We start from the raw sequence: 17,602 nt of genomic DNA on the forward strand, positions 1-17,602 counted from the left end.
GATTTTGAATGCACCGTAACGGAAAACAACAGGATAGAGGGAGTCAGGGAAGAGCAGATAGAGAGACAAAGCATTGATAAAGCTCATCAGGATTTATATTAGCAGGAAAGAAAAGGAGGGGGGGGTGAGAGAGGGAGGGAGGGAGAGGGTGACGGTTTAGAGAGCGGCGTGGGCGAGGTTGTGGCCAGAGGAGAAGCGAGACAGATGAAAATCAGAGATTATCGGTGTAATAGAGGAAACAGTTTGTGCCGTATCAAACCATATTTGTCAGGTAGAACCCTGAACCCCCCCCTCATCCCAACATACCCCCCCACCTCCTCCCATCCTCCCACCTCCTCCTCCCACCTCCTCAGTGAGGGAAGCAGGATGTCTTTCATCCAGTTCAGCTGAGGGATCAAAGCTAAAAGGCTACTCGGCTGAAACTGACCTCAATTTGCACCGCTGCGCTCTCCGCACCTCTCCAACATACACAATCCTATAGTTTTCCTTACAACCCCCCCCCCCCCCCCCCCCACCCATAACCCCCCAACACCACCACCTCCACCACCACCCACTGAACCCACACACATGCTATTCCCCTTCCTGTATGCCACGCTACCTCATCCCACTTAACACGGGAAATCTCTCAGCGCCTTCACCCCATTAATGGCACAATTTATATATTACCCCCCCCCCCCCCCCCTCAAAAAACACACAACCCCCAGCCCCACATTACTTTTGCTCTGCTTTATTTATGCAGTACTTGAGCATAGATCACACACTATCAGACGTGATTATCAGATATGTGCTGTGCTAACACGGGGCCGGTGTTTGTGCTGGTTAAGTAACCTGTTCACAATAGCTTCACCCTGCTCTGCACTTCAAAGAGCAGCCTGTGTTTAGCTTCCTCTCTGTGTCTTCTTTCTTACTGTTTTCACTACAAACAGCCTCTCTGCTTCAACTCCCCACCCACACACACACACACACACACACACTGTAATGTATACACACATGTTGTATTTGTGTACACATATACACACACGCTCTTAACAGTATATTTGTGTGGCTCCTAAATTAAGTCAGATGTCTCTTCTTTTTCTTTTTTAAGTGGTCGGTTGTGAAACCAAATATGAAATCAAAACAACTATTTCTGACAAATTACATTTTAAATTATTAACGCTGAGGATGGACAAAGAAGTTTTGTCATAAATACGACCTCTTTAAATCTTACAGTAAGATTAAATCTGAATCAGCTGTTTACTTTAGTTTTTTTTAAATATATTTTACTGATCTCATTAATCATTTTTATTTCTCTGTGTCTAATTTTATTGTTTTGTCTGTTTTCTTTTTCAATTTCAGACTTTCAGTTTTTCTATAGTTTATTATAGATATCTATTATCCACTGTATTATATCTTTGCAACTGGCCTTCATTGGACTTTTATTGGACATTATTTTCCCTTCTGTTGGAGTTTATTCTCCTGTAGCTAAAGTCCTTCACAAATCAAACTGTGATGATCTGTATCATTACTGTGGCTCAATATATTTACATTCGGCCTACATTAACTCATGCGACAGTAGATATTATATACAGAATCTATTAAATAAGTGCATCTATCAAAACTGTGCCTGGCTTCCCAAAGCTGTTGTTGTACGCATGTTTTGTCATAATTTAGCTAATCTATTTTTTCATAAAACATTTCCCAATTTTAATCTTTTTTTCTCCTCAACTTCCAATTATTTTATTTAGTTTTTGGACAGGTTATTGTATTACGAAAATATATAACAGACATAATTAGATCTATGGTGTAGCGTTATCACATATCTGTAAAAAAAAAAAAAAAAAAAAAGTGAATATTTATAACAATGTACATTTCTCTTTTTATCAATTTATACCTACTTATTGATAATTTTCTGATCCAGTTGTTATGCCTTGCATCCAGTCCTCTAACATGGAAAAAGAGGATACTCTGGGATACCAGTATACGTCTGCAGTCACTGAACCTCTCACTACTATTTTCCCACCTTTAAACTTCTGTACAAAGGTTTCACCTCTCCCTCCCTGAACATCTCTTCCTCTCCTCCTCCTCCTCCTCTGCAAACCAGCCCTCAGTGGAGAGGCCAAGTTCAGAAATGACATTCTTGGGCGCCCCCTTCTGGGCTGCAGCCACATCAGACTTTTCCGGAGGTCTTTGGACTTCAGCAGAGAGAGAGGAGAGAGAAATCCTGCTGAGGACAGAGTGAGGGCCGCCTGCCAGCCAAGGCCTGGACCCTCACTGTCATTGATTTAACAAAGGAAATGAAGACATATTATGAAATCATAGTTGAGAGCGACTCTGCTGCACATTAAGTCCAGTTAATATTCACTGAGGCCGATTGAGTGTGTCAAATCCTTACAGGCAAATCCATGGGATAGAAATCCCATGTCTTGCATTGGAGGGCTCGTACAAGTTAAGACCCTCTCTTCCTTTCACACAGTGGAAAGTAACATTTTGATTTGATTTTCTGTTTGCGTGATTTGGTATTTTTTTAATCCTTTAATCCCTTAATTTCTTTAATACCTTTAAATAGGCCCCCTGTTGTTCCAATTACTGTGTGGCATTACGTCTCCTGCCTTTAAAAAAAAAAAAAAAGTTATTAAAATATAAACCACTTACATTCAGTTCAAATAAAACAAGTTTTTTTTAAGTATTTGCAGAAAATTTTAGCAAAAAAACAAACATTTGTTTTGTTTATTTGTTGGTTTTGTATAATAAGCTATTACTTTGCAGTTAAATTAAATTAAGTGATGTATCTACAGTAGGAATGTCTCAGAGAAGGATATAATCTTCCCAATAAAAATATGGCAGCATTATGCCAATGAAAAAACTGAAAACATCTGATCAATGACGACAGACAACAGAGCCTGAGTGGAGTGTATAACATCAGCCGGCCGAGTGTATGATTTTATTATGCTCTCCTCACTGATTGCAATTGGCCCAGGCCCACTGCAGAGTACAAATAACCCCCAGCTGTAACCAAGTCCACCTGTTTATAAACACAAACAGTTATGAACACAGTTATGAACACACTCCGACCTGTCACATCTCATCAAAGACAGAACACACACCGCAGCACGCATCGATGGCTTCAGCTGGCCCCTGTGGATGAAAGCTGTTTCCTCTCAAAAGTCGTGTTACTCATTCAAGGAGGGATGAAGGTATCACAGTAAAAAAAAAAAATGTCAGGAGGTATTATTACACAACAAAGCTTTTTGGAAGACAATGTGTGTCATGAGGAACTTGTCCCGGCTCTATTTTAACCTCCTCAGCACCATCTTTTTTTCCTTTTTTTTCATTATTATTTCACTTTCTAGACTTTTTCCCAGAGTGTGTTTCAGTCTCCACAGTGCTCAGGGTCGATCCTGATCCTGACTGTGCCTCCTGAGACACAGTAGCCTGTTGTCTAGCCTGGGGGGTCGAGGGGTGGGGGGCCGGAGGAATGGTGTTATGAGAAGGCAAAAGAACATGTTATGTTAACCTGGGTGGTAAAAGCCTGAACATATTTGGGAAAATGCTCCTTTATACCCTCTCACACCCACTCCTTTTCTTCAGATTCTTCCTGCTAAACTGCTGTAATTCTCCCATCTTCCCTATGGTTTCATACTTAAAGGGCTGTTTCACTCAAATTACCTCGAGTGGAAGCTATACCCACCCCCACAGAAAGTCTTTTGTTTAACTGGTCCAGCTTGGAGGATGTAATGCAATTTCTCTCATGGAGCTTAAAGCATTTCAAAATGTTTAGTGTCTGAGTTACTCTAGATGCAGCAGGTCTAGCCTACAATTTTAGAAACTCTGTGTCATGCTTCCTTCATTACAACCTCACTGCATATCATTTTCCTAATGTATATATATATTTCCTTCCATTCTATATATTAATTTAACTCATAGATTATCCTGTCCTCTAAATTCATCCCTGATGCACAACAGTGTAATGCTGGTTTCAAGGTCTGCAACATATTGGTATAATTTAACTGGGTGGAGAAAAACAAAATATCTTTCATCTTTATTAATTTTGTTGTCAAAGTTGATTAAGCTGATTTGGCAAATATGTGAACAATTAATGACTTTACACAGTGAGCAGAGCAGTGTTTTATTGTTTGTCTGTCTGCTGTTTGATGCTGGGCTGCAGATTTTGCACACATTGTTTTTGGAGGAGCTAAAACTTTGGCCTTTGAGTCATATTACTTCTGCAGGGCATATTGGAGGAGGCTAAAGTAAGTTGCTAACAGAAAGTAACAGGGCTTTGTGGTTAGCATGCTAACTTCCATAGAAGAGAAGACTGCAGGTGAGTAAGGGAATGAAATCTGATGCTCAAGTTGTCGCATTTTGTCTCAACTGGTAGCTTAAGTAAACAGCTGTTAATGCTACCACTGGCTGGAGCAATAGCAAAGCTTGTAAAGTCATGGAAACCAGCCACCTGCCTACATTTAATGAGAGTGGTAAGATGTTCACAGACCATGAAACCAAAACAACAAGTTAAAAGTTGTTTTAAAAAAAACATTTAAAAAAATAAAGCAGTCCACAGAACTGACGGTAACTGCCTGGTGGTAATTCTCTGAGGGACTTCTCACAGTGTACATAGTAAGTTTGATCCATTGTTAATATAGCAGTTTAAACAATGGGTAGTTTATGTGTAAAGGGAGAATATAAACTTCTCTGCACGTCATCAAAGCCCTCAAAGCCCTAGTGACAATACAGAGCGTGTGTCCGTGGTGACGAATAGAGGTGGCAGTAGCTGAGGTGGTAGCGGGTCATCCATTAACCAGAGGATCTGCAGCCTGGTACTCAGCTCCTGGCTTTGTTTAGAGGTGTCAGTGGGGAACATAGATAATAAATAATAATAAATTAAATTGCTTCCTCTGTGTGTGGCAGTGTAAGTAAGAAATAAAAAGACTCAAATGTAGTTGATAAGACCAGAAAAATGTAAGTGCAGTTGTTTTACTGCCTTTATCAACAGATCTTGTTCCTGTGAAGTCTGTCTGTGTGACTTTCCTATGGAAAAAGATTCTGCTGTTAATATTTCAGTGTCTTACGTCAACTCTGTGTGCAGCACATGAAATTTTATTAATCTCTGTTGTATTGCCATGTCAGCAATATATCTTGAAACCTGAGCCTGTTAAAACCTAAACTACCTGTAAAGCCAGATATGTCCGGGTGTAACAAAACAAGATCATAAAGGAGATATTATTATTACAGGTGCATTTCTTTTTCTTTTTCTGCCACCTTGTTGTAAAATCATTCCTGTGCCTTTCATCTGTTACAGTATGTTATCCAGCCACTGTGTCGAGTAATGTGTCAGCACTCAGACTGAAAGGCTCACTGTTCCCCTTAACTCTCCCGCTTCCATTGTGTTCATCTGGATGCTTTTCCAAGCTAAGCCTGGCACAGGCCTGGATTTCCGGAGCCCAAAATGTGAGCCCAGGGAACCGGACTCCTCCGGGAAAGTGGGAGCAGCGGGAGACGGAGCGCCACTCAGAAGCAAAACAAACCCAAATATCAGGGGGTTTATTTAAAATCTCCTTGTCTTATATTAACAGCAGCGCTACAGGCTAGTGATTAGCCACTCATGGGTCAGGGGTTCCTAAGCCTCACTTAATTTCCCCTGGAATCCATATTTTGTGTGTTTTATGAGACACTAAATAAAGGCAGGGTCTGAAATTCATGCCGAGTCATTAAAAACACATCATTGCTTATGGAAACTGACCAATCAGGTGTGAGATAGGTAAAGCAACTGAGGGAAAAAAAACAGCGTGTGAAGATAAATTGCAGCTTTTTATTGACACATGAAGCCACATATATAGATATTACACTATCTGATGTTGCTTCACAAAGAGCAGAGAGACCTGCCCAGGTTATCGTAATGTCAACACCGTCCACATGATCTCACTGCAGCGATCTTTTGACATTGAGGGATTCATACTTGTTTGATGTCTTACAGTTGAAATGCCCTGCGCAGGAAGGAAGTGCTCACCCACTGGTCGCCTGTTCCATCTTCAGGAGCTCTATGGGAGGGAGGGAGGATTTCAGTGCAATATTTACAGTGACCTTTTCCTCTCACTGGCCAGGGGCCCATGGGAAAAAACTGGAGAAGACAAACAATGAACAATAGGGTTCAGGGGATGAGCAATGGTGCCAGCGCAGCATGTGCCATTACGGGATGTGGATTACATAGGCCTGGGGGTTGTGGGGGGTCACAGTAAGGATCAAGGCACCAGCACTGTCGCTCAGGAGCACACCTGGGACACCTGCTCAGAAATCCTGTTCTATTTAAAAACACAACTTGTTCTTTGAGAAATGAAAATACCGTTTGTAGACAATGCGGTGGTGGAAAAGCGGGGTGCAACAATTTGGTTAATGTGCATTTTTTTGAGCCAAGCTAGATGAGGAGATTGATACCATCCCCACGTTTAGGCTACCTCCAGAAAACAGTTATCTCAGCTCGGCCAAAAAAGACTGGAAACAGCAACAGCCACAACTGCACTCCACTCTGCTGCCAAGGAAATTGTGCAGAACAAGATCCCCCATAAAGCCACAGCTTTTTTTTTTATGTATCAGTTTTTGGTAGAGATTAAGCAAATGAGACATAATGCATTAATTAGTGAGCTTTAGTGTGGGTTACCCCTGGACAAAACCAGGCTGAGTGTTTCCCCCCCTCCGTTTCCGGTCTTTAAGCTAAGCTAAGCTAAACAGCTCCTGGCATCACCTTCACACTCAATAGCCAAATATGAGAGTGGTATTGATCTTCTCATGTAAATCTTTGGCAACAAAGCATAAAAGCGTTTCCAAAGTGTTGAAATAGCCCATTAACAAAAGGCTCCCATATGTGGCTCTTGTTGTTCTGCACTGTAAAATGTCAAAAAGCCGAATAAATTTCATATGAATGTGCACAAATAAATAAATAACAAATGATTCCCATAAATTACATCATATTATCTCAAAACATGACACGTATAATGAACCAAATTGCTTGCTGATTTGCAGATTCCACAGTTGGTGTGATATGCCACTGATGTTCTCATTCATTGGCAGAAAGGCTGGACCGAAGAGACCAAGACCCAGATTGAAATCTTCCAGCGTCATTGCTTTAAGTTGATGTTTACATAGACAAACAGCCCCTGTGTTGCATCAGCATCTGTGCAAACTCCCAAGTCACAGTTTGATCCCTCAATTATCAGATTACCCTCGTCTAATTGGACAATATGGTTTCCCCGGGGATTGGGCCTTGCCTTATCACAGAAATTCTTTCTGCCCTGCACAATTTGGTGAGATAAATGTAATGGTATCGGCGTTCTAGTGTGTGCCTGGGTGGTCTCTGTTGCATTTCTAATGATGCTGCGCCTTTCCCAGAACAAGTGGAAATACCTCAGTGATGCACCGTGAAAAGAGAAACGAAGAAAGAAGCGGAGCTCCCACTGGGCTTCACAATTCTCACATAAGGACATCCAATACTTCAGAGGGCCATGCATGCATTCTGATCATGCTGCTCTGCTGCATTTAGTCTTAAGATCTAAGCACGAACAAATGACAAATGCATAGAAGAAACTGCTCTTTTGATGAATCTCAGAAGTGATCCTCATGTGCAGAACCAACAACCTGCAAAATCAAAAGAGGGAAATTCGAATAGAGGGAAAATCAGATAAATCTGTCCAGATCACAGGTCTCTCTGTTCAAGCAGATACTGTTATGTAAGAGCAGGATGTTAGCAGTGCTGCAGTCGAAATATTCAGATCCTGTAAATAAGCAAAACTAGAAGTAAAAATACTTGTGCTGCATTTAATGTGACACTTAAGTAGCTACAAAGTGGAACACATAAATTAGTTCTGTAGACTTTGATGCATTAACATGTAATATATTATTAAAAATGTGTAAATGTGATATGTAGTCACAATGAAAATATTCAAATATAGCCTACTGTTCCACTAAACTGTAATTAAGTACATATAAGTAAATATATTTGGTTACCTCCACTGACCGACCACCAGCAGCTACTATCCTCAACAAAGTAAAAGCAGAAAAATTTGGAAGTTTAAAATTCTATATGACACTCTTTTATAAATAGATATTGCTATGATAACAAGTAGCCTATTTCATTAGTAAAAAAAATGTGACACACACCACATGCAAAAATTGTTTTTCATCATTATCAAGTAAATAGGCTACTGTCTAAATTATATTGCATAATAATAAACTATCAATTTAATGAATATTGTTAAAAGATACTCACTTTATGAGTGTAGGTGTTTTTATATTATTATTATTCTAATTTTCAATCAAATTTTATTTTTATAGGATAACATGTCGTCTTATTTTGAAGGGGCGGCTGCGGGCGGAGAACCGGAAGTCAGAGGATACAGGAAACGGTCGCTGCAGACAAGCTGCTACAAACAGTAAGTGACCCCCTTTTTATTAGATATCTTGCTCTTAAGACACTCGGTTTAGAGTCGAAGTGATAACAGCACATTTGGTTGATATTTAAGCCACTTGTATGTTGACAATAAACGCAGTGTTAGTGACCGTGAACCCGTCCGGCGCATGACAAATGAGCTTGCTAGCGAGCGGAGGCTAACCGAAGCTAATGTCAAATTTTGTCAACAAAGCAGATATCGCTTCCTCTATGATCACTTATAGATGGATCGATACGTTCAACCGGGTGTCTTTGACGTGTCCGTAGTAGTTAATGTCAGCAGAAACGACTGTCAGCCCCGCCTAGTCACTGTCTAACCGACTGAATCAGCAGACGAAGCAACATTTTAGTGTAGTTTTTAACTAACCATCATCGTCTCTATAGTAACGCGTTTGCACATTAGTAACGTACTTATTAATGCAACCTACTGTTTTATACAGCTGCCACTGTGTTATTTACTGATGCATTGTAGGAGGTGTCCCTCAGTCTCTCAATCTTTTTTCTACTTCCCTCTTTATTTTGCTTTTGTCCGATTTGAATCATATGGATGCAAGAAAGTAATGTCATTAAGATCCATTGCATCATTGTTTTATGTTTATTTTGGATCCCCATTAGTCTTCATTGAGACGAAGACCATTCTTCCTGGGGTGGTGCACATTAAATCCAACAGAGACAATGAAAAGCATTACAGCATACAGTATTTACCAAAATAAAATACATGAATTCATTCATTTTTTTCATTTTTACAAGTCACAGAAGAAAATCCATAAATTCATTCATTTTCAAAGTCCCAGAATGAATAAAAAAAAGAAGAAAATACACACCTAAATAACTTAGAAACGGTATTTTTTCTACTACAACTAGATCTGCATCCTTTTAAGATATAAACAAAAACAAATTGCAGATCATTGTTTAGTTATAGATTAAAATTACTTCTCACTCACCATCAAATTGTATTTCTCAAAGTCTCATTAATCAGGAGGATAATCCACTGATAGTTTTTGTATTGGCATGTGGTATGTAAACAATAACATCTCCTTTTTTTCCACCCTCACAAATCCTCTTTTACCCCTCCAACTCATTCTGCAGCTTGTGCGCTTAGATCTTCTTTTGTGTGACACATCTAAATACTGTAATGATTAACCACAACGCTTGCAGGTAGAGTAGAGTGTGTTTTGTTAATGTTAAAGTTACTCAGGTGACATGGTTTCTCTCCTGACCTCTTTGAACACGGTGCACTGCATGTTTGCGTGACTGTAACAATATTACGAAACCTCAGTTTAACATAGAAATAATGAAGTATCGAGCGCCTTGTTTATACTTGAAACAACCCGTAATGTGTTCGTAATGGGACCGAGCTAAACAAAAATAAAACGATCACGCTACATCACAACTCTGCTGTTTGTCGATCACAATTGTATGAATTTAAAATCCTACCACCCATTAGGCAGCTCTATTGTAAATAAAACAGTTTCCAGCATCTTGGTATGACATTATTAGATTACAGCAGCAGAGCAGCAGCTTGGAAAATAACTGAGAAGAAGTCAACATGTTGTCTGAATTGACTGTGGCTCAGTCATCGTTACAGATTTGTTCCATTGTTTGGGAACAGAAACAGAAAAATATCTCAACAAGTTATTTGGGAACACGGCTCTGCTAAAACACCATATACATAATCCAAGAGAGCAGCGAGGAGAGGAGCAAACAGATTAAAGTCTGACGCTATAGGCAGAGCACAAATGTGAAGTGATAACGTCATAAACATACTAATTAGCCTTGTCTTGTTATTTTTTCCAACACTTTTCAACTACGCCCTCAATTTTGCACATTTGACCCTCCGGTTCAGCCATATTCAGGGTTTTCACTGTGAAATTCTCACAACTTGGACCCGAGTGTTGTGTGTTTTTGCTTTAACTCTCACTTAGAAATTGCAACAACTTGATCTCTGACTAGAGAGCGCAACATGTTGTCATTAAGTTTCATAACTTGAGAGATGAAAACTGCACATAAGGTTTAGATAGAATAACTGTAGTTTTTATTTCCTTCTGATATGAAATATGTTTTATACCTGAGTGTTTGTGATGTGTGAGCGGGTGTACTATATATGCACTTGTGTGTGGATGTTTGGTCTGTTATGTAAGTTGACAGTTTTTATCTCTTTATTGTTCTTACTCACCTCCCTAGGGACTATACAGATGTAAAGTAACTAGTAAGATAAAACCGGTACAAAGCATCTTCTCTCATTTCGAGACTAAAATTTGGTGCACTGTCCCTGATACAAATAAACATATTAAACTAAACTAAACTATGAATTAAATGATGAACCTAAAGAGCTCTTGTTGTGGTGTAAACGCCTCCTAAAAGCCTGCTTTTATCAAATGTTTCAACAAACTTTATTTAAATAGGCCTCTTCCAGGGAAACTAGACCTTTATTATGTGTGTAATGTGTGTCCAGGTAATGAGGCACTGAATGAGACCAATAGATTGACAGGTAGATACAGCGGCCGGGCGGCCGGGCGGCCGGGCATGCAGGCGCCACATCCCAGGGATCAGTTGTCATGGAGCTCCTCCATCATTTGACTTGACAACCGTGTTAACAAGTCCTCGGCCTCTCAGTCAGAGTCTCCACAGCTCCGTGTCTCACCTCTCCTTCCTTCTGCTCCCCAAAGTCAGCACAGCTTGGCCGAGGGGAAAGTGGTGGTGGTGGTGGGAGGGGGGGGCAAGGCTACACTGATCCATTTCCTGCCCCCTCCATCCCTCTCCCCCTCTCTCCCTCCCTCCCAGGGCTCTAATTGAAAAATTTGGGTGGCCTTGCTTGTTTGTTTTGGTGGAATGTGGTGGGTAGTGTTTTTTTGAGGCTTTTCCTCGACTGCCGTTGCAGCGCGGACCTTTGGGGTGAATCGAGCAACGGGGGTCAGGCCGAGCCTTGTTTACGAAGCGCCGCGTTTCTCTCACCCCTGTCTGCTCTCCACAGTCGGCCCCACCTGGTAGCCCCCACCCCTTTACCCCTTTACCCCCGCCACCACCTCCTCCCGCTGACAGGCTCGCTGGGGCCACTGGTTTTCACAGTATGGTTTCTGTGACCCAGTCAGACCTGGACTAGACAGACAAGAGGAGCTCTGGGTTGGGAAACAGACCACAAGAGTCAGACTGAGTACTAGTGGAGCCTGCTTATGTAATGTAGACCATAACAAGATTCTGATTTATTGTCATTTACTCATAATTCATTTCATTTTTTTAAAGGTATTTCTTGGTTCTAGTCTTTAAATTGCATATTTTGAGATTTTTGTAATATTTGACTTGTTTATTTATTAGTTAATGTCAGTTTTGGTGAATGTTGAGTTGAGTTGAGTTGAGATGAGATTACTTTATTTATCCCATAGGCCAATTCTGTTTCTACAGTTGACCATTGCACCACATTCATTTACACGAGCATACAAGTGAGGAGGAAAGTACGATACAGTGCAAATTAAGATCGGGTAAGATAAAAAGTACAATAAGTAGGACAATAAATACATAAATAGGGCAATATTCATATATGTTTCCTGACTCAGGTCACCATTTGTGGCATTTTTCTGCGGTAACGTTGTAATTTCCTGCAAAAGTATCTTTAACTTAACTCTAACTTGTAGCTTAAACGATTAATCAGAAAATAATCAACGGGTAGATCGACAAATTTGATAGTTTTTCAGTTCCCAATCAACAATCGCTGTAATAAATAGTTTGAAACGGTTTGAAAATGTCACTTTGGTCCCTGGGAACTCACGGTTTGTTATTTTTTCTTATTTTTTATATTTCAGAGAGAATGAAGACCTGATTATTAAAAAATAATTGATGTAATACTCTTAAGTTGCGACCCCTGAATGGAAGCTGGGATGTTTTTATAATTTATATTTGTATGTCACTGTGGAAGGTTCTCACGCTGCTGGCGAAGTGTTTTTCCTTTATGTAAAGCAGCCGGGGCAGCAGAGTTAACAGCCTCCCTCCCTCATGAAGGTTCAAATCTCTCCGTTTTCACCATGTCATCGGGCAGAGCTGCCTGTCTCCAGCCTCTTAATCCTCTGAAAACATCTTCTTGCATTTGCAGACCCATACTTTATATTTCTGTTTATTGTTGCAGGGTTTTTATATGGGAAATTGGGGACTCCGCTTGGTTATAGGCCCGACTCTGAAAAAGCACTGGAGAGTCTGACAAACAAACAAACAGAAAAGCCCTAAAGATAACAAACCTCCGTGGGCAGAGCGTCGCGATGGCAGGATAGCGAGCCAGAGGCGTACACATCTGATCACTCGCTCCGTCTCTCCTCTCTGTCACGAAAAGACTCTCCGTCTCCGTGAGTCCTGCATGGTGGGACTAAACTGTTTGCAGAGGAGGAGAGAGAGATGCTGACTCATTGTGGAAGAACTCAGCGACTGGCCAAGTGGCCGCAGCATCTGTTTCCAAACACACAACCTGCACAGTGCATGTTGATATCATGATTCGCTGCTTATTTCGAAATATGATACGACTGACACACATTATTATACGGTCAGTTTTTGGCTGATCGGCGGCATCTTAGAGGCATGTGGTGCCCAGGGTGTGTGTGTGTGTGTCTGTGTGTGTCTGTGTGTGTGTGTGAACACTGAGGAGGATTGTTTGAGGCTCCACCCAGCCTGTGTGATCAGGCCAGTCATCTCAGGCTGGGTCATGTTTGGCCGGCTCTGTGCATTCAGCGGAGATCTTTGATGGAATTTGGTGTTTGTGTAATGTTGGGGAGCACGGACTGAAATGGTGTTAGTGGTGGTGTCGGGAGGAGGGGAGTGAGGGGGGTTATAGCCTCTCTGATGGGCGACGGAGGGGGGGGGGGGGTTGTGGGTGATGAGCTGTCTAAATGGGTCCCTTTGTGCCCCCCTAAACCCATCATCTCTTCTACACACACACACACACACACACTTGCCAATCACTGCCATATGTGAGTCACCTTTGAGCTCAGAGCAGCGGTATATATGAACGCCTTATTCATGAGATCGTCATGCAGCAGCAGCAGAAGTGGCGGCGGCAGCGTGTGCGTGTGTTGATGTGGCGGGCAGGTTAAATAGATTACCATGTCTTGTCTGTTGTGATGCAGAGAGTTTGTCATGTTTTGAAGTTGTTGGAGTAAAAAAAGCTGGAGGTGTGTTGAATCCTCACTTTGACCCAGAGAGAGACAGACAGGGATGACGTGACACAAATGTCCTTGATTTGAAACAGGAGCAGTGCAATAATGTGACTTGCATCTTGTATGACGTACAATTATCAATTAACAATGATTTTTTATTTATTTATCTTTTTAAGTTATACATTTTATTTACAAAATGTTACAAAGTTTTTCAGAACTGAAAGTGATGAGCTCAGATTTTTGTCTGAAACCCCCCCCAAATCCTCAATTTACAATGGTAATGACTTTTTTTTTTGTAATTTTGCCCCATTTTTTATTGATTTTATTTTCTATTTAACCTTTATTTAACCATGTAAGTCAATGAGGAACCAGTTCTCATTTGCAATGAGAGGCAATAATAATAACATACAAAAATACATGGACACATAAAAAGCATGAGCAAAATTAATGAATGTATCTGGCAAATAATAACAATAATAGATTTATTTAGAAAGTTGTTTCAGCTTTGGGTAAATCAATATTATTCTTAATAGACTTGTAGTGTAATCATGTCTTGCTGATAAGTTTGTTGTTTTTGCAATGAAAGATTCCAAGCAAATTATAATTAAACCCTGAAAAATTATTTTAGAGCTTTATTTTGTTGACAACCGTGAGACACAATAGGTTGCTATAAAGTAATAATAAATGTTATATATATATAGCACAGCTCCATAAGAGTTGAATATATCGTTGCATGGAAAAATCAGACATTCTTACTGTCTAAATAATGGTTATCCAGTATTGTGTGTGTGTGTGTGTGTGTGTGCGTTGTGATTTGTTTTAAAAGCGTCTTTTATCCAAAGTCAGTCAGTCTTCTGTTTTGCATGAAAAAAACAAATCTATCGCTTCCATCTTAGCCCCAAAACCCCCGTGTAATGCAGCAGTTCTTGGAGCGTGGTATGTGAAAATGAAACGGTTTCGTGTGGCAAAAAAGATTTGTTTAGAGCTTTTAATGAAAAGTCTTCTCTTTTTTTTTTTGCTTTTCTGTCTGGATCCTGGAGGAAGAGAGCTGAGGAAGAGGGCTGTCCCGTCGCGTTAGCAGCGCTGCAAGAGGATCCCAAGCCTCAGACCTCCACAGCTACCACACCGATTAGAGCCAGCCCTGCTGTTTGTTAGTCAGCCTCCAAGGAAAACAAACGTGCCTTTTTAGCCCTGTTACTAGAGGGAGAGAGAAGGAGAGGGAGAGAGGGAGAGAGGTTGGGGTTGGGGGGGCTCTAGCAGCATCATAGAGCGAAGAGAAAAGGAGGCTCAGTCTGCTTCTGTGTTGTCAGTGATTTAATTTAACCTGCGCGCTACAACACGGCTTAACACATGATGGAGGAGAATCTGGGAATCCTCTGATGCCCCCTAGAGGTTAATACCTTTATCCCACCACCCCCCACCCACCCTATTTGTGGAAAACGCTACCTACCTCATAAGTTTCCAGCTCTTTTTTTTTTTTTTTTTTAGTGTGTTTTCCTCTTCATGCTACTTTAAGGAAAAACCCATTCACAGTGTAAAGCTGTAGTTTCTATTACCTAGTTTGCAGGGTATTTGTGATTGTGCGTGACATGAGACTTGTGTCTCCGTCGTTTTTCTGTGTGACTTTCTGTGAGTTTCCGTGCACTTGTGTGTATGTGTGTGTTTGTGCACGTGTGTGTGCGTGCACGCTGGTGTTATAGAGAGGGGTCTGGGCAGTGTTCCCGTGTCCATGCACAGCCCCCAGAGTAAAGTAAACACAGCGGCTCTTTTCTCATCCCAGCCGTCAGCAGGCTCTCCCCAGGCCCGCGCCAGAGACCACACACCCAGACCACACACGCACATATACACACACACTAACACACACACACACACACATATACACACATACACACTGCCCAGACCTCTCCGCAGATCCTTCCACATACTCGCATACACACAGACCACACAACACCAGCTCGGGCCCCTCGCACGCAACGTAGCTGAGCTGTCATTCTGCCCAGCGTGTATGTGTGTGTGTGTATGAGTGTGAGTGTGTGTATGTGTGTGCGGGATATCTGTGTGTTTGTGCACGTGTATTTCCAAGATGAGGAAAGGGGGGCAGGGGGCGGCGGCGGAGGCAGAGGGGAGGGGAGGGGGGGGTTAGGATAGAAACACTCCTGGAAGCAGAATCAGAATTATACAAAATAAAGAGGCCAGTCCTCTTGGCCCTCAGCGCTCCCACTCTAAACATGTGGGATTGATGAAGGGATACACCGAGCTCTTGTTTTAGGCCTGTTAACCTCTTATCTTCTTCATGTCAGATCCATAGCCCCCTCCATTTCCTCTGACAAGCGCAGGGGCAGCAGCAACAACACGGGGGTAAATCCCGCCGGAGTTTTCTCGTTAACTCTTGGGATGTCAGGGCAGTGGAGGTTTGGGATGGGGTAGAAAGGTTTCCGAGAAAGGTTGGCGGTGGAGCTTTTTTATAGGTGGGTTGATGCGTGAGCCGTAGTCCCATTGCTGCTAATTTGTTGTGCCATGCGTCAAAGTTTTCCCTCCATAAAATTCCCACATTTTCAAAACTGTTAATGGGCACTGGGGTGAAAATCCCAATCCTGTCATGTTGACTTAGTGCCACAGGCCAAATCCTGCAGCAGTTGATGAGATGTGGACTGGTGCAACTTCAGTGTTAATCTGTCAGTCAGTCCAATATATTGACAGATTAATTGATTTTTTTTTTTAGCTTTCTCCAACCGAGATGTGTTTTGATATGTTTTTTGATTTTGGAGGGAAACACTTGACATTATGCTGCTCCAGTGTCCTGAAGCAACGAGATGTTGACACTGCTGTTTATTTGAACTCAGCGTGTCTAACCAATGTCTAATGAGATGGGACAGAGCCGGGCTTCACAAAATGTAGACAACTGTGCTGAGTGACAGGTTGCACTGACTGTTGTCCTGGGAAAGTTTTAGATTGATTAATCTGCTGATTGTTTTCTCAGATTAAATTTGATGTTGTTTTAAACCATAAAGTATAAGATCGTATAATAGACGATAAAAGATTTCTGTCACGTTTTCAAAACTTAAATATAACGTACCAAGACAGGAAATGACTTACTTAAAGAATTATTCAATTAACCGACTGTCAGAATAGTTTCTGATAAATTTTGTGGAGGCCAATCATTTCAGGATAAAGGGCCATGCAACATTTTTTTAAAACTGATAATAAAAAAAGACTTGACACTTTTCAAAAACACTTTTTTTCAGTGTGATCTTTTCTCAGACAAACCCATTGCATCCTGACAGGATTGGAAATGGTTTGCTCCATTTGTTGAGCTTGTTGTTTGTTTTTCTGCATTTTTATGTTGATTTGAAATCTCTTGGCTTCGGACAGTTGGCTGAACTCAGACACATCCCCCTTGGCCTCTTGGAAATTGTAATTGGCATTTTTTTTCCACCAGTGCCTTTGCATATTCCATAGACTAAACAATTCATTGATTAATCAAAATGAGATTCTCAGATTCATCAATGATGGACAATAATCTGAAGTTTCCTCCCTGATCATGTTTTTTTTTTTTATTGAGCTCTTGAAGGACGTGTTGCCTCCTGAAGGGGTTCAATCTCGTGACTTCCTCATCACAGGAAAGTCTCTTTAACAAGTAGACGAATCCGTGTTGCGCTCCGTCAGTTTAGATTTCCTTTGATAGTGGAGCTCCCGTTGGCTCTTGGAAGTGTTATTACACCCCAGTCGTGCACCTACACCTAATTAGTGAGCATATAACTGTGTAAAGGGTTACCGCCGCGAGCTTCGGCGCAGGTCCGGTCCGTGTGAACTCCGCTGCATTGTTTGTGGAGAACGTGTTTTGGCTGCAGAGCAAAAGGGCGGAAGCCTCCTTCAAGCTGCGTTCAGAGAGTCCAGATCGGTCAGCCAGCCTCCTTGAGACCTGGCAGTAATTTATTAGCAAACATCTGTGCTGCTGAAATACATCCTTTCAATTTCTCCTCATTTTGGACTCTTTCCCTCTCTTCCTTTTTACACATGCAGCCTGAACATGAACTGATTT

The 17,602-nt window shown here is 41.4% G+C and overlaps 1 protein-coding gene across 1 annotated transcript in view; it reads left to right on the forward strand.

The window, feature by feature from the left end:
- The first annotated feature begins 8,365 nt into the window (after positions 1–8,365).
- The window catches only part of exoc2 (exocyst complex component 2), a 48,870-nt gene continuing 39,633 nt past the window's right edge, over positions 8,366–17,602 (forward strand). Inside the window, exon 1 of the mRNA XM_083970710.1 lies at positions 8,366–8,405. The gene's annotated coding sequence lies outside the window, so the exon portion shown is untranslated. The remainder of the gene's footprint in view (positions 8,406–17,602) is intronic.

Source organism: Trachurus trachurus (genome assembly GCF_905171665.1).
Source record: "Trachurus trachurus genome assembly, chromosome: 4".
Classification (NCBI taxonomy): domain Eukaryota; kingdom Metazoa; phylum Chordata; class Actinopteri; order Carangiformes; family Carangidae; genus Trachurus; species Trachurus trachurus.